General features: G+C 34.9%; 1 protein-coding gene across 6 annotated transcripts in view; it reads left to right on the forward strand.

Moving 5' to 3' along the window:
- The window catches only part of BBS9 (Bardet-Biedl syndrome 9), a 322,969-nt gene that overhangs the window by 262,253 nt on the left and 35,499 nt on the right, over nucleotides 1-25,217 (forward strand). The gene's annotated exons all lie outside the window — the stretch shown is intronic.

Below are 25,217 nucleotides of genomic sequence, written 5' to 3' on the forward strand. Positions count from 1 at the left end.
CCTGTGATGTGGAAGAGGTGTGGGAGCCTGAGTGCATTATTTAATGGCTGTGGTAGAGTGGAGGAGGCCACTGGCAGGAAGCAATAAAGTAGTTATTAGGTAATGACTGTGGAGGCACTGTATATAAGGTTAAATTGATATATGTAAATCCCTGACTTTAAGATGCTCAAGCTGCCTCTTGGCACCCATCTTTCTTTACACAAGTGGGTATCAAATAGTTACTGTTTTGATAAATGGTATGTAGCTAACCTACATTAAAGACCTTGAGGGAGTTGAGCTCTTAAATTCCTTTGAAATGTAATGGAATTTGGGCGCCTAGTGCTGTTTCTTTTACAAATGTCACTGGCTCATTTGCTTTTATGAAACTGTCGTTTCAAAGTAGTGTAAAAGCTTTGATATATTCTATCACAGTATGAAAGTAGCATAGGCACAGGGTATACATGCAAACCAGCACATCTGACTTGAAACACATGTTGGCAATGGCAGAAACCAATGCAAACCAATTGTAAGATGAACTGTTGATGACTTTCTGCTTCTGTGTCTAACAGTTGTGGTGCATAATACTGATAGCATATTTTGGACATTTCTGCACAGGCTGTATGGGCTAATTTGAACAGAAATGTTCCATGTTGGCTTGTTACTTGGTGTACATAAATATTACTTAAAATAATATATTATGAAAATGGAAAAAAAAATGTAATTTATTGGAGGTCAGACTCCTGCCAAGTATGCAGTCCTAAATCAGCAAAGTATATATGAACATGCCTAAGTAACTTTTACTGGCTTACGTATTTTGTCTTCTACACAACTGTATCTTAAGAAAATACCTATATTCAGCAAAGCTATTATACGTGATACAGAGAATCTAGTGTGATTATGATCATTACCCAAATATAGAATAGATCAAGAGTATAGTATTAGGATACCTATAAACATTTATACTACTGTTAGTACATAAGAGTGGATATATTTGTATGTAAGATACATATAAACAAGAATTTACTGGGCTTTGTTAGGTGCAACCTCACAAACCAGACCTGAGCTTTTGAGAAACCAATCTTTGTTTCTACTTTTGAGGGCTGAGGTGCCTTTTCTTGCTTGTAAAAATCAACATTTTGCATTGCCTGTATATGGAGTCTATTTATAGGAATTAAACTCAACCTGCTTCTGTAATACCCATGAATTTTCTTTCCTCAGACTAGGGCTATCGGGGGGTTGCAGTTTGGTTTTCTGTCATTTTCACGTGGCAGTGCTGCAAAATAAATACCAACTCGTGTTATATGGGAAACTCACGTATTTATTTTACTTTTTTTTTCATCTGGGTTTGCAGATTCAAATGCAGCACATCCTAGTCTAGAATTACAAAACAAATTTTAATTGTGGTTCCTTCCAAAAATATTTGTAAAATAAAGTGACTTTGTTAGATTGCAATCTGAAACATGCCTTCCACTGCCTTTTGTTTGCAGTGGAAACCATTATAAGTTTTTTATGGCCACACCCAGGACTCCTCAGAGCAATGCTCAATCATATAAACATTAAAAACAAAAACCCAAACCCATAGACATCTGTAAGGCTTCACAAAAGAAACTGAGTTTCTTTGAGTGGTAGTTTTCATGCAGAACTGTACGTACTCTGAGAATTTATTCTCTTACGCTAAGAATGATTAAGGAATAAAATGTACTATTCATATTGCTTGCCTGTGCTTGCAAACTGTGCAGCATGGTAACAACAAATGAGTAAAATTTAAAATAAGTGCAATCTGCTTTTCTTAAGAGATATATAGGATTAGGCCTCTGCACAGGTTTGGATTTAATCTTAGGTACTCTACTACTTGAATGGGTGATCACCAGGGGAACAGACATGCTTTTGTTTGTGAATAAATCCACGGTAGATCGTTAAATGAAAATGTGTTTTCATGTAATTATGCAAAGGAAACTAAAACAACTCAGAGGTAAATTTTTGCTAATGTAATTTCTTAGCTGTGAGTGCAAATTCTGCAAGTGTTACATTGACATGTAAATTTGAAGGTCCACTTGTAGAGTTAAGACAGGAGAAGTATCCTAATCAGAGTTATACAAACCCATCTAATTAGCATGAAAATATTTCTGGGCTGCCACATGTGATGTATCATTGCTTTGCTGTGCAAACACAATTAAAGAGAGCCTTGGGGACTTCCTCATAAAGAGATTAAACAGGAAAACAAGACCAGCAATTCTAACAGCTTGTATCTGAAGACTTAACCAATCCAGACAAGTTTTCATTTCCAAAGATTTCTGTTCCCTGACGTATGCATTCTAATTCACAAGTACGATTGTCCGATGCTTATAGGTCACAGACATCCACGATCTTTTACATTCTGCTGTGTTAGGAGAAGAAATAACAATCTGTAACCTTTCCAAAGGTGCATGTCATTTTTCTCTCCTGCTTCTCATTTTCTCCCATCAGAGATTAACAACAATTTAGACTCATGAGTGGAACTACTTGTTGAATGCTGCCTTAACTGCTTCAGTCAAAATGACCTTGCTTAGCAAGCACCTACCTACTGTTTAAAATTCTTTCTTAAGTTAACCTCACTTGTTTTGTCTGGAATAGGTCAAGGAAGCAGATCATAGGCAAGTCTGGAGAGGTGGGTATTTCTGGTGAGGAGGTTTGAAATGAGTAGCTGAAAGTTCTTCAGGGGTCAAAAACCCTTTATTGAAATAGTAACTAGAAGAGCGTGTATGAAATATACCACCCATTTACCACAGAAGTTGAAAATACCCTCTTAACTCAGATAATTGCTTATAGTTATTTAGGTGATTCTTATGCAATCTAAATCTGACTAATATGCTAGAATTAATAGTTTTGAGTAACAAGCACCCTATTTCTCATGCATTTTAAAATGATACATCAAATGCTCTAGGAAATTTTCTTGACTTTTTGAAATTCATTAGAAATGAAACCGAAACTTGCAGAATAGCAATTTCCAGTTTTATATAATTCATTAGAATATAAACACATTAAACTAGTTCAATTCAAACTCTTTTGTGATGCAGTAAAATAAAATAAACGATTTCAATTAACATTTCAAACTATTGTTAGTTACAAGTAGTTTAGTGTGTATTTAGTATGCTCCAAACTTTGGTTTTCTAGTAGTTTATCACAACAAATTTAGCTCAAAATCAAAAAAACATTTTCATGCTGTCTTTTGTAGGAAAAAAATTCATCTAGCTAACTTGCTCAGTTCTGATGCAGGCTGCTTTTAGATTATAAAACTCTCTTCCAAAAATTCCAGATGACTGAAATTTTTTTAAAGGAAAACTTTTTGGCTTGAATTATTTTAAGTGTCATCTTTATATCACAGCAAAAATGTTGAGCAAAAAAATTCCATTCATGTGCCAAATACTAGAACACATGCTGTAGCATACTGTTCAAAATCATTATATTGGATTGGATTTATTCTTATCATGAGCAGAAGGGAAAAGTCACCTTCTCACTAGGGTTTTTGGGTCTCCAAAATTAGCCCCTCTTTTGTTTGATCTTGCTTCTAATTTTGAGAAGGGACAGTCAATGACAGTGGAATAATTTGAGATTTGCATATTTCTGGGGAGAAGCTTATGTTTTTATACATCTGTCATGTTTACAACAGACCCCATCCTCTTTGTCATTATGGTGGTCATACACAGCTACTCTTGAAGAACCTTCTTTTCTGTGATTTTCATATTTCATGTCCAAACAACTGGAAACAAAGTTGTTTTTTTTTGTTTGTTTTGTTTTGTTTTGTTTTGTTTTACAATCCAGTCACTAAAATGGACTCTGAATAAGTATAGGATCTAACTAACCTTATAAATAGACTGTTGATTTAACCAAGAGCACTCACAGCTCTGCAGTTAACTTCGTTTCCTTCTCCAGACTGCACTTGATCTGCAGTGATTCTCTAAAGCAAGTTTTATTAACAATGCATCTGTCCTCCAATCCAGAGATTTCCTTCAAAGCAATAAAATTCCTGGTTGCCTCATCCAAATGAGTACACAAAGGGTCAAAAGTCATAATTGGTAGGATGTGAACATTGTCTAGTGTCAGAAAAGGAGTCCAGAAATTTTTAAAATTAAATCAAAATGATTAAAACAATTATAGGCTTATAAGAGTGAAAGGTCTATTCAAGAGAATAGGAGCTAGAAGTGCTGACATTAAAAGCTTGTTCTTTCACTGTCCCTCAGACTCAGTGCAGATGATAGGAATTAGTGAGTTAAAACTGTAAGGCATGAACTAAAATGAAAGTTTGAGAAGAAAAATATACAGACGTGGTATGTATTTACCTATTTGATTCCGGAAAAGAAACTTTAATTCTGAAATATTGTACTGTTAGAGCTGAAGCCTTCACCAGCACTGCAAAGTGATGAAATGTTTAAGATTTTTGCTAACTGTCCAGGAATATTCAGTAGCTAAAAAATAAATAGCAAATGGTAAGGGAAGGAAATGGATTTTTAAGCCCCATTTAAAATTAAACCTTGTGTTTATTAGTATCAATCCATAATAGTAATACTTGTATTTGAATATAGTGTTACCAAGAGGGAACATTTGGTCTATTTGGGATGTGCTGTGAGATCCAGGCAGCTGCGGTGGCTTAGCCACTTTTAAATACTTAATAAACTGGCACTCCTAAACCTCACTTATTTATTATTATGGACATAAAATCGCTCGAAAGAAAGCCAGATGTTTAGAGAAAACAGTTTGTTTTCAGGGTTTTGAGCTGTGTATCATGCTTTTCATTATAAGATTTCCTATTCCTTCTGTCAGTATTTGTATTTTTTAAAATATATTCTAGTAAGGCTACTAAAGCCCCTTGCAGTTCATCCATTCCCCATGTACATGGGTTAAATGGTAACCATAGAGAAATAAAATGTATGTAGTTTAAATGTTTACTTCAGGAAATTGTTTTTGAGACTTTATGTTGTTCAGCAAGAGCAGATTTGCTTTTAAGTACTTCTAAAGTCATATTCAGATATGACTTACCCCAGAAGTAAGCCCTGCAGAGTTTCTATCTTCAGAGCACTGTTGCAAGTCATATGCCCTGTAACAAAATCTATGCCTTGTGACAGAGCTTTGTGACTTTTCTCACTTTCTGTACTCACTACTAACATTGTTTTCTTTGTCTCACCAACCTCAGTTTGTATATGTTTCTCTCATATATATTGTCCTCTCCTCACTGGCAGTGTTTAATGACTTCATCTTTGTTCCTCCTTTGAAATCTCTTGTCTTTGAAGTTTTGTATGTGTGTAAATTGGATCCCAAATTCTTTTTTGATTTCTGCGTAGAAACTTACAGCACCATGGTCACCATGTGTGAATCACAAGATTGGTTGTTCATCTTGGGCATCATATGTGCCCAAACTGGGTTTTGTTACAAGGAATTTTATAATATTTGAAATGTGTATCTGTTTTTATGCAACATTTCATGTATTCACATGCAGAATGGAAGTAAGCACCTTTGGTTGCTTAATGGTAGGCATTCAGTGGTCTTAAAATAGATCTATTTTATCTCAGAAAAGACAATTGCCAGAACTGTCAGAGATTTGTTGTTCATGTATACCATTTCATTAAATTTTCTGTGTGGTATTCTAAATAAATGGCACTTACTAAGAAGTTGGGAAGTTAAAATTAGAAAGAGGGAAGAAATCATGGCCTAGCAGGAAGTAATTGCATCTTAGAAAATATTTGCTCATAAATTATAGATAATGACTGTTTAAAGTTTGGGAAAAAGTAAGAAAGGAAGTGTGGGCATTTATGAGGAAACTGTGAGGTAAAGATGATGTGAAGAGTAAAGATGTACTACTAATTCCTGTTCTCTCCCTGATAAATCTTCTTCTGTCAGTTCTCTCAAAATTTCTGCCATTTTTCTGCCCTGCCTCCAAAGTCTGTGTTGGTTTGTCTGCACACGTAGAGCTACAGAAAAATAAACAAAGAAGCAACTGTTTGATGAGAAAAGCCCAAGGACATCCAAATTGATTCAGTCCAGCAAATTAATTAGATAGGAATATTGGAGAATCATAAAACTTCTGAAAAAAAAACAAATGAAACTTAATTGAGGAAAACCTTAGGTACAAAACTCCTTTGACTTGATCCTTGAGATACCTTGAAATGCCATATATTATGTGGCATAGGCTAATACAGAAACTGGGGAGTATGCACCTTTTCAGATTAATTTCTAAGAGAAGTAATAAAATTGTTGCATGTGATTTTGTTACTGGATAAAGAAAGGAGGAAAAAATCCAAATAGGCAGATCAGAAAGTCACTTGAAACTCAGCAGACCAGATCATTTTACTCCTTTGATGAGATTGCTTTTCATCAAATTTCAGGTTCCTGAGATCTTTGAGACTTGAAGTTGTCTTCTCAGTTTTCATTGAACAAGAAGAGGAAAGGGGATGGGAAGGGGAGAAAAGAGATACCTTTTATTATAGTGTAGATGGTAAATATAGGAAGTCCTGAATTGTGCTAAACTTCATATGACCTTGACATACGTGAAATACTGGGGTTTACTGATCAATACCAGTTTCAGATTCTGGAGACTGACATGAGAAAATTTTAGTTATCCTAGGGTGATTTTTTGGTGCTGAAATAGTCAATATATGTGCATCAACACTGGTGTACATAGTCATGTAGTCAGTAACAAAGAGGCTAATATCCATCACATGCATAATACTTTCTTTTGTATGTTTTTAAATTTAGAGTTTTTTCCTTTTTGCTTGGCAGCTACTCATTTGGTACTCGAGACAGAAAAGTGCAGTTTACATATGTGCATATATTATATTTATGGGATGGTGCAATCTTTTAAACTGCAAAGATTGAAGAGGACAAGGGAATATGGATTCATTATTTAATTTCTGGATTAGACATTAAGTATAATTTAAAGGAAATAACAGCAAATAAGTAATTTATCTTTGAAACAAGTATAAGGAGGAAATGGAGGGAGGATTTTTTTGGATTTACCATGGCAAAACTAGGTAAGTAAGTTTAATAGAACCATGTCTTCTAATAAATAAAACCTTTGATAAAATGGATTTTATCAAAAGACTTTATCATAACAAATAATTACCATTAGCAGCAATTTTAAAAAGCAACACAATATTCTAGTAATCGTTCTTTTCATTCTTCTACAGCGTTTTGAAATAAGTTTTCCAAGATCATTGTCATAAATGCTACCATTTGAGATTCTGAATATACTTTTATGGAATATGTGAATTCATGCTCTTCAGTGGAAAATCAGTGGCTAAAAAGGATTTGAAATTACTTGAAGAATGTTGACATAGGAACACTTAATTTGTATATAGAACCTGAAGTATGTTTCTTTGTGTGAATGGTGGAGTAATGTCAGTTACTGAGGATCAGAAGGTTTGTCATCTTTCCTTTTTAAAGAAATGAGTCCAAATCAGTGGAGCATTTCCAGCAGCTGACTGTCTGTCCCTGATTTTCATTTTTTCTTCTAATTAATTTGTGTAGTCCATGTTTTTTTACTGAGGCCTCATTGCTGTTTTCTGAAAGGGTGGAGATTATCCTTTTAATATCTTCAAAATAAAATGTTATTATTGTACCGTGTTACAAATGGAATTAAGTATGCGCACAAGATAATTTTCATAACTGACATTTTCCTGTGTGCTTTTTTTAATAACTTTATAACTTTTTCTCTTCCCACATATATTGAAGGTGCTATCCCTTCAAAAATAAAGATATAGTTTGAAAATTATCTGCATTTAGTGTTTAGTGTTAGGTTTTTGTTTTTTTTTTAGTATTTAGATTGATTTTTTTTTTGTCCCAAGTCTAGAACTAGTAAGTGGAAATCAAGAGTGTTTATATTCAAGGTTTATACTGTAGGTTTATATCCTAGGTTTAGGTATCAAGCATATTTATTATAGATAGAGGTATAGATAGCAAATATATCAGTCTATAATATCAATTATACTACAGGTACATCTCATTAAATTTGACTGTTTGTACCATTCATGCCTGTTGATTAGAAAAATACTACTAATAAAATTCAATATCAGTGGTTGCTTCTGAAAGAAACAGTTACTGAGAGACTCAGACTCAGACTTCACACCTTCCATCAAACCTTCCAATCTCAATCAAAGGTTTGTTTCGAGAAGAGAACTGGTGTACAGACTCTGGCTGGAGCAGGTGTAAATAGAAAGCAGATTTCTAAGTTATGAGCCCCACAGCTAACAACTTCCTGGCATAGTTGCTCGTGCATTCAAGTATAGGACTTCCACTTCTTTATGTATATTTGTGGTAAAGCAAGACAAGGACAGCTACCTAGGTGATAGTTTAAAATGAATCCTAAGTATTGTACTGACGTTCTGAAGTGGTGCATAGTACCAAATTGGTACATAGCAGTACCTAACTGGTTACTTATCTTTGCTGGGAATGGGCATGTGTCATAGGGACAAACATAAATATGATGTGCTGCATTAATAGATTTCCAGTACTATGCAAATGTGGTTTGCTTTCAGACACACAATTAAAAATGCTCCAAGTGTAACAAGATCTAAAAAGAGGTTCTCTAGGATTTCAGGGGGTGTCTGCAGTTCCTAGGCAATTCTGTTGAGCACAGTGCAGTTAAACCCACCTCACAGTGAAGCAAGAAATAGAAGCTTCAATGCACTACTGCATCCAAATCTGATTTTATTCACAATCATAACATGTAGTTTCACTGAAAGCAAAGATTATTTACAGGCACAAATTTTCCCTTCTCATAAGATTTCTTTCTTCTGGGTGTAGTTCTTTTTGTACTCTCGAGGTCTTTTTTATATGAAGGCTTTTTCCTTTGGACCTCAATGTTTACACTTTGCTTAGTTGCTTTCAGCCAAAACTTGAATGTTCTCAGGCACAAAGAAATTTGGCACTACATTATTTGGATCAGATTGTCTAATTAGTTGCAGTAAGATGTCCAGCACTTTTGACTGAAGATGAGCCTGCACTATAGAATTCTGATTTTGGATCTATAATCACAACTTTTAAGTTCAGAAATGTTCAGAGGTCACCTGCAAACAAATCTGGATACAAAAGCAGAAGTGATTTATGGTCAAAATATAATGTAAATTATGTGTGAGTTAATTTTTCAAAGACAATTGTGTTACTATGCTATTATGTGGTCTATATTAAAGTACAGAGAAAAGGGGTTTGCAACCCTTAGTTAGATTAATGTGCTTTTCACTAGGATATCAATAAAACACTAATGCCAGCCTTGTCTGTGAATAAAATACCTATAAACACAGTATATAACACGTTTTTACATAGTTGACCTATTGAACATTTCCACATGTTTTTCATTTATGTGGAATTGTTCTCTCTTACTACACTCTGTTCATTTCTTTAAAATTTGATTTAAATGGAACAGACACCTTAAATATCTTTACAAGCATAGCTGACCTTTTTGGGGAATTCTCTAAAAAGGGTTGTATGCAGCTGCTACCCAAGGTGTGCTTAGATCTGGTTTGTGGAATGAATATGGTAGAAGCATCCTCAGAAGAGTTTTTACAAGTGCAGTGTAAAAGCTAGACACAAGGGAAATATTGGTACTGGTCAAAGAAGTGTATTAGTGATGCATATAATTTCCCCACAGTTGTACTGTGGTGTGCTCACATGCACAATATATTGGTTAACTGGTAATAGGAAGCCATTGTTTTCTTTAGAGATCAGAAACATGACTTCTGGCATGTCATATGAACACGTTCTTAATGTAATAACTTAAACATATGTCACTTGTAAGGTAGGTGTGAAACAAGGATATTCAAGTTGAAAGATCGTAGAGCTAGCTATAGAGTCAAGAGGAAACACAGGAAGATGCATGCTCTGGGAGCAGACAAAAATGTTTTCAGAGGTTGCTTTCGTTCTGTTATGTGCAAAAATTAAAATCTACAATTCATACTTATTCAATCCCTCTCACTCTTCCCTCTCCTTTTTTCCTTTTTTTCCTTTTTTTTTTCCTTATTTATTCCACCTCCTCCCCCCTTCATTTTTTTCACCTTTTTTTTTTTTTTTTTTTCATTCTGGAGTGTTGGGGGGTGGGTTGGTAGTGGGTGGGAGGGAAGTTACCTTTGGATACATTTTTATTATTCTTGTTTTTCATCAGTAATAAAAGTACTTCATAGTTTTTCGTGTTGCATTATACCCCTATATTAGAGAAAAAAATACAACTTTACATTTCATCTCAAAAGGAATCATTTGTGCCATATCTGAGACAGAGAAGAACTTCTACTGATTTATTTATTTATTTATTTATTTAATAGTAATTCTGTTATAGTTAATGGTTCAAAATCTTTGAGAATATTTGTCATGTATTATTTTACTAGCCTTTGTTATATGTCATTGCTCAGTTCTGGTTACTAAAAACACCATCCCTCAGCCTGATGACAGTTTGTGCTCTAAATGTTCTTAGTCATTTCAAGGCGTATGCTCATTTCCTTCTGGTAATGGGACAAACCTTCTTTGGCTCATAAACCCCAAAGCAGCTTTAATACAAAAATAAAGCTAAGGAGTGATTTAGCCATATTGTAACCTTGCTGTTCTTTGGATTCTATGCCCTTCTTGTAGCTAAGAACTTTCAGAACAAAAGATGTTTTAAATGTACAACACTAGAGTTTAAATATGAGCAAACATAATGGATAAATCACAGATCTGGGGCTCTGTAAACTGCCTCTGTACTAAAGAAGTAATATTCATAATATAAAAAAAGTCTAGTGGTGTGTTAAAATTTCCTCCATCACAAAGAAAAATATTCATATATAGGTTGTATCTGTTTTGAAATCATTTGTTTGCAGATCAGGATAATTTGCAAAAGCCATACACTTTTTCAGTGAGTAGCCTGGCTACATGCGTTTTTCCTATTTATTTTTGCCTTTTTTTTTTTTTTTAGTTTAAACGGAATTATAACTAGGAAGTCAGAGCTGAAACTTGCAAACTTTATGTAGAAATGACTCTATCTACAAAATCCTGACCAGTTGGAAGGAAGAGTACATTTTCATCTGCCATTGAAACTCAAAGACTTCTCTTCACTGTGCAACTCTATAGAATTATTATTTTTTTTAGCTCTCAAATGAATATGCAGTGTTTGTGAGAGAGAAAAAGCAAGAGACCAATCTATTTCCAAATTACAAAACTGAGGACTTGAAGTCAAGGTGGTTCTTACTTCCACCTGTTTGTGAAGTGGCAATATAATGGCTCTGGAATATTCTTCCTTTCCTCGGTGGTTAACAACAGTAGGGATAGATGTTAGGGCTCATCCCTTATGAGCTATCATTTGTGTCTTTAAAATAAGGCCTTATTGTGGCTGTAACTGCTGTGAATGGTTTGTGAAACCATGATGCAAAGGAAGTCAGCAGAAAGTTTGCCATTGACTACAAGAGTCTTTGGATCAGGCCCTGGGCTTTTAAGTCTGTAACTGTCATGGAAAATAAATACTGTCCTTTAAGGAGCAAGCTCCAGGGACTCCTAAAAGTGGCTTAAATAGCTGAGAGAGGAGCAGTATAATAACTTCAGCTTTCATATAGTAGGTTCTCACTAGTTTCATATCCCAGTGATACTGTTGGGACTCCCAAATCACTGGTCAACTGTGTAATGATACATGGCAAATTACCTAGGTAATGGCAGTAGGATAAATCACCTCCAGCCAGTGCTGGTTAGCCAAAGAGGGGTATGCTATGTATTAACTGGAACCTATTCCCCAAAGACAAAATCAAAGGAAAAACAGACTTGAGAAATTTTTTTATTATTATTTTTTTAACCCAATATGATGATTAGTGGTCATTAGTGAAGATGATTTATTTTTCCTTGTGGAAAGGCTAGTGGGTGACTTTAGAAAAGCAAATGTGAATGTGTAACTTTTTACAGAAATTACTGGAAGGGATCAGAGATTTCACAGCAGTTTTCACCTTCAAGACAGAATTTATGTTTGTATTCTTCAAATAAGGAAAAACAACATGGTGGAAAATATTCAGGAAGTTTTTGGTAACATCCGGTGCTGTGAACTACAGTTGGTGACTTGACGTTATCACTTTAATGAGAGAGAAAGGAGATAAACAGCAACTACTCCCAAACCTCCTAAATGCTTTGCTGGGGTGACATGAAGATGAAGGTCAAAGTGCTGTCAACTCAACTCAGTAGGAATTGAAGGCGCTGAGTATGTTATAGGATCCTGGCAAAAGAAAGTGCTGTAATTAGTCTTAGCCAGAGCACAAACCAGAAAGTCAATTAAAGAAAGTCACAGAAAAGTGTAATATTTTTTTCATACTTCTACCCAGAAATGTGTGACTTTTAAGTCACATCTGATGCTCACAGTTAGCTGTGGGAAAAGTAAATGTAGTTTAGGCTGATGCCAATTACAATAATAATAATTTGAATAGTCTTATAATGTTACAAGATATTCTTTCTGACATTAATGAATCATGTGCTAGTGAATTGAGCAGTTAAAGGAAGGTGTTAATGGAATCGTGGTACATTGACTAGCATTAAGCACATCCTGTGTTAGGCAGTGATGTATGAGTCCATGGTGGTATTTTTGGAACTTCCTTTGTGGAGCATTGTTGAGTGTTAGAATTATCACCTCTTTATGAAAGGGGAGGGCATGGGGGGTGGGTGGGATAAATGACTTATCCATCTATTGCAGAGTTCAAATTATAACTCCACTCTTTTCAGTCTGGGTGTGTGGACACAAGCCATAGACGCTCTCATCTTTTATTGATCGTATTGCTGTTTTTATGCTGTTGTTGCTTTAGCATATGTAAGTGTACCTATGCAGGTTTTTTCAAATGTTTCAATTTGAATAACTGTGATGGCTTACAGACTTTATTTTCATGTAGGATGCCAGCTGAGGTTTAGAATGATTGTTATACAACATTCAAAGCCCTTTGATTTAGAACCAGTATTTATACTTTCTCAAAGAGACTTGTTTTCCTACTGTGACCTGCCCATCTCTGGCTTTCCTATAGTGTTTCTGACAAAAAATAAAATAATATTTAAAAAATGTGTATATATATATATATATATATATATATCTCCAAGACTCTCCTGATGCTGTGATTTGCATTTCTGACTAATCTTTTTTTCCCAGCAACCCGAATACAATGTTGTAAGAGAGAAGCAGATCTGATTCATCATCTACCATAAAGTATGGCCAAATCACACCTGAGTTCTAAAGATGAGTAGATGTTGAATGACAAAAGATTAGACTGAAACAGTCATGGAGGATTCATGCTAGCAGCAGAATACAAAGAACCTAACCTAGTGTTTGATCAAAGGAGACTTTACCTTTTCAGCAGCTTTTCGCATGATTAATCCAAACAATGATTCCTAATCTTCATGTGATTGTCAATATTTAGATTACAGACAGACTAGAAAATTCTGGAAATTCTGTTAAATTACACTTGTGGCAGTGAATTCCATAGCCCAGTTATATTAATGAAATGATTTGAAACCCATATCGATGTTTGTAGTAAAGAGTAATGATTTCTTGGTTTGTTGGCTGAATACTGTCCAAGTGCTGCAGAGGGTTAGGCAGATTTTTGTTAACTCTGTGGCTGGGATAGAAAAAATAATAATATCAATTGAATCTTGTTTCCATCTCAGGTAACAGTTGTATCTGGGATAGATCCCTGATAACCTTGAAAGGTTTTGAGTGGTTCAATGTCCTTTATTTTTGCTGGGATTTCAGTTGGTCCTGACAGACAGAGCTGCATTTAAAATCTGTTCTTTAAACATCTTTACTTTCTTTCTGTACTGAAAAATCGATTAAGGAGAGGAGTTTGGATTTTCTCTTCTGAAAAGGTTTTCTTTGTGCCTGGATAAGAAACAGTGGCTTCTGCATTTTACAGACTTTGTGTTGACAAACTAATTGTTTTACAAAGGTGGCCCTTCTCTCTCATAAGGGATAACCAGGGATGCTATTTCTTTCCTCAGGAATTTGTTTTCTTGTGGCCCTACTTCCAGTTCCAGCCAACTCTCATTTATCTCAGAATGAGCCTCCTGACTTTTCTCCTGTGTCCCCCTTGTAATATGCTCTTTTTGCAGAACCACGAGAAAGCTAATAATTTTCTGGATAACGTTTCTGACTTTGGTTTAGTCACTGGTGGGATCCAAGACCCTCCCAACATCATTCTCTCTCTTTTTTTTTTTTTAATATGATTTTCTTGTCAGAGTCTGAGTGAAAGAACCACCCAAATACTTGTATAAAAAAGAAAATGCAATTATTTTCAATGGAATCATCAGATCAGAGATATAAATATCTATTTCATCATTTGAACATATTTCAAGTTATGGCAGAAAGAAGATAGTCACTCTCTGAAACCAAGAAGGCAGTCAAATGTTTAAATTTGCCAAACAAATGTGTTTATTATTATTGTTGTTGTTGTTGTTATTATTATTATTTTACTTGGAGCCTTACACCATTCTTGTGAAAAGCATAGTGACTGAGTCAAGTACAAAAATAAAGGTCATATTTTCATGATGATAAAATTATAATATGTTTAGTATGGCTGATTAAAAAGGTTGAAGCTACACTCTCAACAAGTGGAACAACTACTGTTTGTAGTGCTAGACTGTCTCTGCCAAAGTTTGCAACAGGAACCAAATGTCCATTGTTTGATAATGTTAACTTTTCCAAGACACCCCATCAACCACAGTTTTTCCTTGCCTGTACCTAGAAACAAGAATATTATTATTTTTTTGCATCCTAGTTTGATGATTTCACCAACTACGTTTTTATTTTGTTAATGAGAATACACTTTCTGCTCTTATAAAGGTTTTCATGGAAACTAAGAAAGTAGATAGAGCTTTCAAAGCAATTTGGATTATGTAATCAAAAGAATGTCTAAGATACAATCACAAGGCTTTAAGATTCCAGATATAACCATTAAGTCATTGATAACCTTCCAAAGTCTGAAAGAAATGATACCTTTAATAATTTAAATGGGGGGAAAAAAAAAGAAAAAAAAAAAGAAAAAAAAAGGAAAAATGGAAGTCTCTTGTTGAAAATATAAAGTAAAATACATTATGTTGCACTTTGGGGTTCTTTACAAGCTGGAAGTTTCCCCTTAAATAAGACATTTATTGAAAATGTATTTGTTTGCATGATACTAATATTACAGTCTTGCTGAAAAAGAAACAAAGTAAATTTGCAAGGCATTTAAACTGAAAGAAAATCATGGCCTAAAAATTACAGACATTTTTTTGGACAAAATCTCCAAAAAAAGAGATGCATACCTTGTTAAAATTCAATCCTATCAATCCAGACCATTGTCAAAGTATCAAAAATATATAGCCTAAGTTTGGTGAACCAAGTTATGCTGCTGCTAGTGTGGCAGACTTAGTAACCAAACTGAGGTGGGAAGAAAGTATGAGCTACATGTACTTAATTGCAATGGTCATATTTTAAATTTGGCATGGCACAGGAGGATAATATGACCTAAACTATAAAAATGAAAAAGAATAAAGGAAATCGAAGAAATACCCTAAAAACATAAATTTATTATCCCAATGAGGTGTCATATTTCAGCATATAAATTCTGATGTGTATCAGTAAGTCCACTAACAGGATAAATTCTGTAAAGAAGCTTTGGCTTCCTTATCTTAAGTCTCCTTTACTCCATTCACAGTTTGTGAGCTATAAAGAATAAAATAAAAGATTTTACATGAAAACACAGCTCTGCTTTGTAACAACAAAAAGAAGGGTAAATCCAAGTAGGGGCCTTGTGGCCTGGGGTGCGGGACAGGTAGATGAGAAAATGACTGCTTTGGTGGTTGGGCTTAGGGGGTAGTAGTTAGTGTGGGTCATATCCTACCTAGAGGCCAGCCACAAAAGTTGTCTGGGACCTGTGCTGTTGAACATATCTATCATTGAGCTGGAAGAGATGATGGAGTGCACTCTCATCAGGCATGCACAACATGAAATCAGGGATTCTATATCCTCAGGCATTCTATATCCTCAAGATAAGGGCTGCCATTCAGGGGTGTGCAGAGAGCCTTGAGGAAAGGATCAATGGGCACATTATTAAATACAGCAAGGATAAATACAAAGTGCTGTAGCTGGGAAAGATTGACCTGTTAAAGCGATACTGGGGAGAAGCTCTTCTGGAAAGGTCTGGGGACTGGTGGGCAGGAAGCTGAGCACAAACGCCGAGTGTGCAGTGGTAGAGGCTGGAAATATCCAGCTCCTATGGACAGGAGCATGTCCCATAGGTCAGCAGAAGGGGCTCTATCCCTCTAGTCAGCACTGTTAGGCCACGTGTGCATACTGCATCCAGTTTGGGCTCTCCATTACATACAGGATATTGGAGAACCGGAGTGACTTCAGGGGAAGCCCCAGCATGGCTGGGGCTGGAGCTCCTGCCCCTTAAGCAGAGGCTCAGGGACAGGGATAGCTCACCCACACAAAATCAAGGTATGCCTGCTTTATTAAATGTTTTCAGTAGATTCTAATAATGCTATTTATTGAAATATCATTCCACTCTGTGATGGGTATCTTATATAAGGCAGTGGATTACTCTCTAGTTGTGAATTCCTTTCTCCGTGATCTGTCAGAGGAGTTTATTTTAGTGTCTCAAAGTCGATGCCTTATTTTTGCACTGTTGCCATAGGTAAAATAGATCTACTGTTTTGTATGTTTGTTTGTTTCCCCCCCGCTGACGTATAAAATACAATTGATAGGTAAAAGCAAAACTGATAACAAATTAAATTCTTATTACTGTGTTTTCTATTGTAGCTTTGAAAGAAATAGTGCCCGTATTGAAAAGCCAGAAACTCACTGAATGTAAAATCTGTGTCATTTTGCTGAAGTTAATGGACTAGTGCCAATTTATGTGAAATGAAGATCTGGCCTCTGTTCTGGAGCTAATGGGGAGGACTTTTCCTATTTACCTTTTACTTTATTAGTGTCTCAAATATACATATCACTACCATATATTTGTGTGTCTCAAAAATACATGGTACTGCCATGTATTTGCATGTCAGTCACTTTTTAGAATTGGTTTTCATTAGAGTTGCCCAGGAAGCACATAAAGTTATTGTTAAGTTAAAGTTATTATAATTAGTTATTGTTTGACCCAAAAATAACAAAATAAACACAAAGTAGTTCTTGCCAACAGAGTAATTGGAAGGAAACTAAAACATTTAACTAATATATATCTCAAATAAAACTTGACATGTAACTATGAAATGTATAAAGAGGTATGTTTTACTAATACTGTACTGGCATAACAGAAGGCAAAGTTCTGCTCTCCAATAAAGGAGATTCAATTTCCTGACATCATTAATGTGAAAGGAGAATTTGGCCTCCATCTTCTTAAGCCACCCTGTCTCTGTTACTGATAAAGCTACTGGTTTTCTTGGTCCATTATACTGGTCCAGACTTTAGGCTTGAGCCTGAAGAAGGGAAGCTTTCTGAAGAATAGGATAGCGTAGTAGGTCAGTGCTGTTCAGTTGATCCATATTTGCTAGCATTAGAAAATATGATGGATTGCACTGAAACGAAACCATCAGGTTCTTAAACTGAACGGTTCCTTTTTTGAGTTCAAGAAAAAGTTTAAACCACTGGATAAAATTAGGGGCCAATTACGTATAAACTTCTTTGCCACTAGAATAAAGGAAGCCATAATTCTGTAGACTTACATTTTATTGAGTTCATCTGTTTTCATTTATAAATAGAATGTAAGAGAAGAAGAAATCTATACTTGTGGACAGTGATATAATGTGGCTTCTGTACACTTGCATTGAAATCAACCAGAACACTTGGTTTCTTTCTTTGACAGGTTAAAAGAAGACTCAGAAAAGGCAAAACTACTTTAAGAATGTCAGTCTTGAACACTGTAGTTGTTAATGTCAATCTTGAATATTATAGTTAATAAATCAGCATATTCAAGTTCTTGCTTGGATAGAGGAAATTAACAACTTTTCAAAGAATAAATTAGACCAAGCCTATAAAACTCCATATTTATGACATAATTCAGAAAAACAAAGCAAAACAACAACAACAAAAAATCACTTTTTAATTACCTTAGGAATTCCTAAGCATCTAATTTCTCCTTCAGAATGTTTAGACTTGTCCTTGTGTGTTGAGCCTTTCAAAATTAAATACATTTTAAATCTAAAAAACAGGGACAGATGAGGTATTCATTGTACAAAAAAAAAGTTGGGACAACGAACCAAAAGATCCAAGAAGTACCATCATTAAAATTCTGCTGTTGGTTGTCACTTGGGCAATCACTGCCTGGAAAAGTGTAATATTTTTTAATTTAAGATAGTTACAGTTGTTGGTATTAACTTCTTGAGAATGATATATATACTGTTAAATCTCTCTTCTATTTGCTACTCAACAGTTATCTTACATTATATCAAAGTCTTAACATTAATCGCTGGAATAAATCATAATTAGGGTAGCAGCTGTTACAAACAGGAATGAAGTATTTAGTACACCTGTCACTAATGAAGAATTTCTGTAAAGTATATTAATCTAAGTATGAACCATATAGCTTGCTAATTGAATTTATAGTATATTGAGTAAAAGATGAACATATTCGAAAGTACCCCCTTAGATCACTGTAGGAGTAATTAGGACTGTAAGTATAGCCTCACAGTGTTTTCATAGTATCATTAAAATGAAATGATTAGTTAAGTAGCATTGTAGCAGAGCTGAACTGAAGGGGTAGTGTTAGCTGAAAAAGGGATTTTTTCTACTTGAAAGAGTTAGTAAATCAGTGATCAAAATATTGATTTTATGCATGTGTATGAATATGTTACTTATGTGGAATCTGAAGAAAATACTGTATTATACTAAAAATCAAAACTAAATAGTCTTCATTTAAAAATTATATATTTAATAATATATAATATATAAAAATATATTCCAGAATATACAATTCTGAAACTATCACTTAATTTTTCATTTTGACACCATGATTATGTTGCACTGTAAGATTCTGTTTAGAGTAAGAAGTGGCAAAACTTCACTAAAATCAACTGGGAAAGCAGGAAATGCTGTTTCCAGCAGAAATACAGATGTATTTTACCACTTCGAGTTAAGTCACAGCAAAGCATATGTGGGCTGAAAAGTCCAAGCAAATAAGTGAATGTTAATTTAACACAGGAAGCTTTACTCTAGTATTGGTAGCCCCAGCAGTGGCAATGGGGAGGCACAAACTAGCGGTCCCCATGAGTACTGAGAAACCTTGTCAGGCCTGTAGCCTTTCCTTATTTCCACATCGTCATTATTACTGCCATTCAGCTACCTTCACAGAGATGTCCTTCACATCTCATGGTAAGCCTTCCTTGTCTCTGTACATAAAGAGGCAGAAAGATGTAACAAACTGAGCCTGTGGACAATGGTGGGACACAAAATTGTGAAAATGTGTCCTCAGAAGAAAGCAAAGCAAGAGCTAAGATGGAGCTCAATCATGAGTGAAAGGCAAATAACCTTGTTAATGAAAAGCTGCTTCAAAGAAATAAGCAACTTTTTCATCATTTTCTCTTTGCAGTAGAAATACCCTAAAGATGAAAATTTTGCTTCCCACTCTGGCCAAAAAGTAGTAATGCTACTTAGGCAAGACTCCCAAAAGATGTGTCCAATAAAAATTTATTAATTTCTTGGATTGCTTTTCACTGACTTAACAGATTTAGATGACCTAAAATACATGAGCAGTATAGTTCTGTTTGCTTCTCTGTAGAGTTCAAAATCATTCTTATAATAGCTGTCATAAATTTCATGTTCAGTGCCCAAAGGGCTGTCTAGCAACAACAGTCTATTCAGAGTAAGGGCTACTCCAGTTATTTCTCCTTTTTCCTTACCTCATGACCAGCAGATGGGATGTAAGGAAATATATGAATCATTATCCATGCCCTTGAACACTTGAGAGCTCCTTTACAAAGGTGAGCCATCTGTTTACTACAGAAAATAATTTTTAATGATTGTTTTTCAACACCGGAGTACCAAAGAGCAACTTTTTAAAAGGTCAGAATTATTACCTATATTTGACTGCCATGGGAAATCCATCAGGCAATAATTTAACCTATATGCCTCTACACATACATATGCAAGTCCCATATTGTATTACAAATCTGTCATTCACTTTGTATTTCCCCAAACAGTCTTTTTGACTCATAAACTGTGTTTTCCTTAAAACTGTGGTCTGTGTAATTCTCTGTGGAGACAGGGGAGAGGAAAAGGATTGCAGTGAATAGTTTCCAGAGTGCCTGTGAACACAGGGATGCTTAAGAACATGAAAGTGAATTTATTTAATGTTGAGATCCAAAATGTGTAAGGCTAAATTGGATGGATGACATCGTGGAGGGTCTCTTTCTGGAATTAAGATAGTCGTAGCGTGTGCCACCGGGGTTCTAAAAATACTCCCCTCACAAAGTGTAGGAAATGTTATTAATGTATTTATCTTCCCATCCCACTTTTTTTTTTCTTTTCCCTGAATCACTCTAAGTTTCCTGAATAAACCCAGCTGCATACAGCTAATCCAATCAGTGGATCGCTACTCTGCTTCTCTGCCAGTTGTGTGAGGTTTACCTGAGGCTTAATTTCATCATGCGGACGGAATAGTCAGAGTTTTTTTTTTTTTTTTTTTTTTTTTTAATGGAAAACAACAACAGCAACCTTTTACTCAAAACATTAAAGTGGCATATGAAGACAGTTATGCTACTTCCATAGTCACTCTGTTAAATATACATGGTACTCTGTAGCACTTAGGTAGATTTGCCAGTTTAGGGTTTTGCAATCTCAGCATTACTCTCATTGTGCATTTGTAAAAATACTGTGAGAAAGTCTGGTCTCTTACTAAATGAAATGTCATTCATGAGAAACTATCCTAGGAAACATTCCAGGAAACATAAAATGTAAAATGGCCCTTCCCTCCTTCCCTCCTTCCCTCCTTCCTTCCTTCCCTTTTTTTAATAAGCTGTGTTTAAGTAATCTCAGTGTGTGTCCACCTTTAAAGGATTTATTATAGATGTTTTTTAAAGTTTTTACTGTACTACCCCATTTTGAGTTACTGAAAAAATAACTTCACAAAAATATGGATGGTTTTCTGCTTTATATTCTGAAACAGAATTGGTAAGGCTGGAGAGAAAACCTAGAAATAGTAGTTGCTGTTTTTAAAAATTGTTGTAATGTGGCTAGTATGTAATAACAATTTCTAATGATTTTGTCTTGAGGCAGTTGTTTCTTGATTTGTGATAACTTTCTTACTCCTAATTTAGGGTAGCCTAAATTCTATGGGATTACAAACTCATTAATAGGAAAACAGAAAATAAACAATAGATATTAGAAGACTATCTTTTTTTTTTTTGTTTTGTTTGTTTGTTTTTCTGTTCATCTCATGCTTATTCTTCTGTTTTTTAAATGTCATCTCTAAAATCTTACCATAAAGTTCGTATCCAAGTCATTTTATCAAACCCTGCTTTTACTTACAAATTTGATTTGGTTAAGCCAGAGGAAATGCAGCATCAAGATGACAGGGTTATTGCTCTAAAAGTGAGCACTATGTTGCTTCAGAATTTGCAGCTTACTCTGTCTTTGTGTATGTAATGAAAACTGAGTAACAGACTACAGAACTATGTAATTTTACACTGTCCAGACAACATGATTTTATCAGCATGTGATTCCCTACTGTCAAGATTGTGAATAGTAGCTGTATTTTCCTGTGAAAAACTGGAAGGGATACTTTGTTCATAAAAGCATCTTTCGTATTCATTTTCAAAATGAATGGTGTACATTTCAAATAAACCATTTAATTCACACTGCTTAATAATAATGATTTCTATTGTTGCCATTTTCAAACAACATTAATTATCAAGAAAGAAAATTGATTACATGACTGCACAGGCATCAGAAAAGGTGTTTCTAGTGTTGCTGTCACCAAAGATTACATAAAGATGGGTACATCAAGTCACATTGATTTTTTTTCCTTTACTTGAAAAGTGAGGATATATTGTAAAAATTATTTAGGATATACATAGTTTGCAGATTCTTGAAGAACTTGTCATTTTAAGGTTTACTATAAACTCATCTGAATCTGCAGAAGTTTTTTCTATTATACTAATATAGTTGTTATCAAAGATTATATTCAAATGGATTCATACTTTCCTTGTTCTGAGGCAATCTTTGCTACACAAAGGGAGAATGCCAGTACCCTTCCCTGTATGCCGCAATAGCTCAAGTTATTAGTATTCACTGCATGCATTATGTTAAATATTTCTTCTTTGTCCTTTACATTAGGTTTTAGTGTCCCTCTCCACTTTCTGCATATAATGTTCATTCTTGTCTAAGTACAGGAAGAAGCAGTTATTGTTATAGTATTTCAGTTAGGTGACATGCTATAGCAAGATACATTAAGTATTTAAGGAAATGCCACAGGTAGATGTTTGACGGCTTGCCTCCTCTGGCATTTCCTTCTTCCAGACCATAGACAACCTGGCCACCTTTACTTATTCCTGTGATCTTTGGGACTTTGGGAAAGCTTGTATCTTTAGTCCAGATATGGCTATGCTTTTCAAAGATATTTCAGACAGGACAAAGATCTGTTTGATGTGGATTTTTAAGATACCTGTGCCTTCATGTTCTTTGTTCAAATAATAAAATAATACTGTTCTCGCTTATATAAGGACTAAGCCAGAGATGTTTATGGCTTCATTAGGACAAGTGCTTTTTAAACTGCTTTGATTTGCAAGCTAATATATATATATATAAATTTTAATTTTTTTTTTCCAGAAGAGCTGCAGAACTGTAACAAAAATTTGATTTTCTTTTTTTCTATGCCTTTGAAAGTAGACTTCTGATTACAAGTTTAAGACACTTATTTTCAAGTGTTATTAATTGTCCTTTCTAAAGTGACCATTAATAGAATTGCCATTACACTCTACACTCTTCATGTGCAAATCTCACACTTCTCATGTGTGGGTTTGTTCCCCCCCATCCTTTCTGATTTTTATGTTCTGCCATTTCAATTTGGTATTTATAAAATCTGTTCCTTATGGCATCATCTACATCAGTAAAACTGTTATTCAGCCTGGTCATTCACTACCTTGACTGTTATGATCATTTCACCATGGCTTTCTTTCCATCATCTCTCCTGATTACAAATTATACCCATATCTTTTTCTAAGATATTTTTTTCTTCCATGACTCTGACCATCTTTATTCTCCTGTCTCTCACATCACATTCATCTTTTTGGTCCTTAGCTGTCAAGAGTTCCATTGATTTGCTTCTGTCTTTAAGGCTGCTGTCACTTTCTCGTGGGGAGGAATAAGGGAATGTAGAAGAAAAATGCTGGTATTTGCATTACTTTTTATACAGGGATTGCAAGTTCTGGCCCTAGATTTTGACTGGATTGTCTCATTTATGATGTAAAGGAGGGGTGGATCCTCCATCCTGTATCTATGGAATCAGAGAAAATGCTTTGCAACTCCACATTGGCTAAGGATATTTTATTTCTCTGAAAAATCTCAGAGGAGCGAGAGCATCCAGACTGTCTGTGTCAGGTACAGAGTTATCCTGGTCCGTATGTGACAAGCCATACGTATGCAGCCTATGGGCCCTAGTAAATTAGCATCTCTGGCTGTTGTATCAAAATAGTTCCGAAACTTTTGAAAATTTCCCCTTCGATAGCCAAGATTTCTGGCCTGAAGTATTATCTAAACTAGTTTCTTTCAGTTAACATGTCACCTTTTAACATGCAAAACCAACTGTCTTCATTCAAACATTTATCACAATGATAAAAAGGTTATGCTGTATTAAAAACTTCACTGAAGTGGGTATCTAGCTCATGATATCAAGGACTGTAATTCACAATCCAATTTAGAAAATGAGAAACTATGTTGCAATAAACAGTGCTTTGTTCATGTGAAGTTTTAAGCTTATTATATTTTTATGAATATATGGTCTCTTGAGTCTATATGGATAACCCTTTTTTAACCTCTAAATATAGTACAACGGTAACACAGAGCATTTCATCCAGGGTACAAGTAATCTAGCAACAAAAATGCCTGTGTTACAAGGTTTGAGTTCAAATGTTCAAGGGTAGAATTGGCTGTAATGGTATATCTGTGAAAAAAATAAGCCTGTGGTGAAGTTGGAACCCCAGTGCCAAAGCACAACATATAATTGGGCCTAATTTTTTCCATATGTATCAACAAAAACAGTCTTTGCTTCCATGAGAGATGAAAGCTTCCCTTTCTGTCATATTTTTATTTTGTATATAATTCCTAGCTCTTTATAATTTCATAGGCTTTTTAAAAAAACATGCCTAGATTTAGGGAGAGATGAGCTGTCACCCTGGATTCAAGTTTATATTTCTAATAGAAAAGCCTTTTTTGGTGGGGAAGGGAAAAAACGATTATTTCCCCTCCCCTGCCAAAAGGGCTACTATGTTAAAATCCTTGTACAGTGCCTGTGAACTATCCAAGTTGGCGTGGAACAATCCATTTGTGAATTGATTTAAATACCTCATTTAAAATAAATAATCTAGTGCAATTAGTGTCGTAAATCTTCATAGAATAAGCCTACTATTTATACAAGATCGAAGAAGTGTTAAATACATTTCTGTTCTGCCGACAATATGTGGTGTTGTTTTTCCCTTCTTTCAGTTTTATGTGAAGTCCCAAATAGAAGATGCGTATTTTCTTATGCATTTTTCTGTTGTTTGATGTGGTATATTTTTGAATATTCTCTTTTTTTCTTCCTATTTGTAATTTCAGCTAACAAGTATCTGAATTCTGTAAAGACTGATTGTATAAATTATTTCTCACCAATATATTAGGCTATGTAGCTCTTGCAAAATGTTTAAATGTTTACACTTTCAGTGAAGGGTTAAGAAAAGTTTTGCTACCTATCCCTAACTCATGTGTGTGCTCATAGATACACACAGAGACACAGAGACATTTGTATGCCTTCTGATATGGTGTAGAACTAATCACAGAATCATCTAGGTTGGAAGAGACCTCCAAGATCACCTAGTCCAACCTCTGACCTAACACTAACAAGTCCTCCACTAAACCATGTCACTAAGCTCTACATCTAAACATCTTTTAAAGACCTCCAGGGACCTCAACCTTCTCAACCATCTTTTAAAGACCTCAACCACTTCCCTTGGCAGCCCATTCCAATGCCTAACAACCCTTTCAGTAAAGAAGTTCTTCCTAACAGCCAACCTAAACTTCCCCTGGTGCAACTTTAGCCCATTCCCCCTCATCCTGT

This window comes from Cygnus atratus, chromosome 2, assembly GCF_013377495.2.
Source record: "Cygnus atratus isolate AKBS03 ecotype Queensland, Australia chromosome 2, CAtr_DNAZoo_HiC_assembly, whole genome shotgun sequence".
NCBI lineage: Eukaryota > Metazoa > Chordata > Aves > Anseriformes > Anatidae > Cygnus > Cygnus atratus.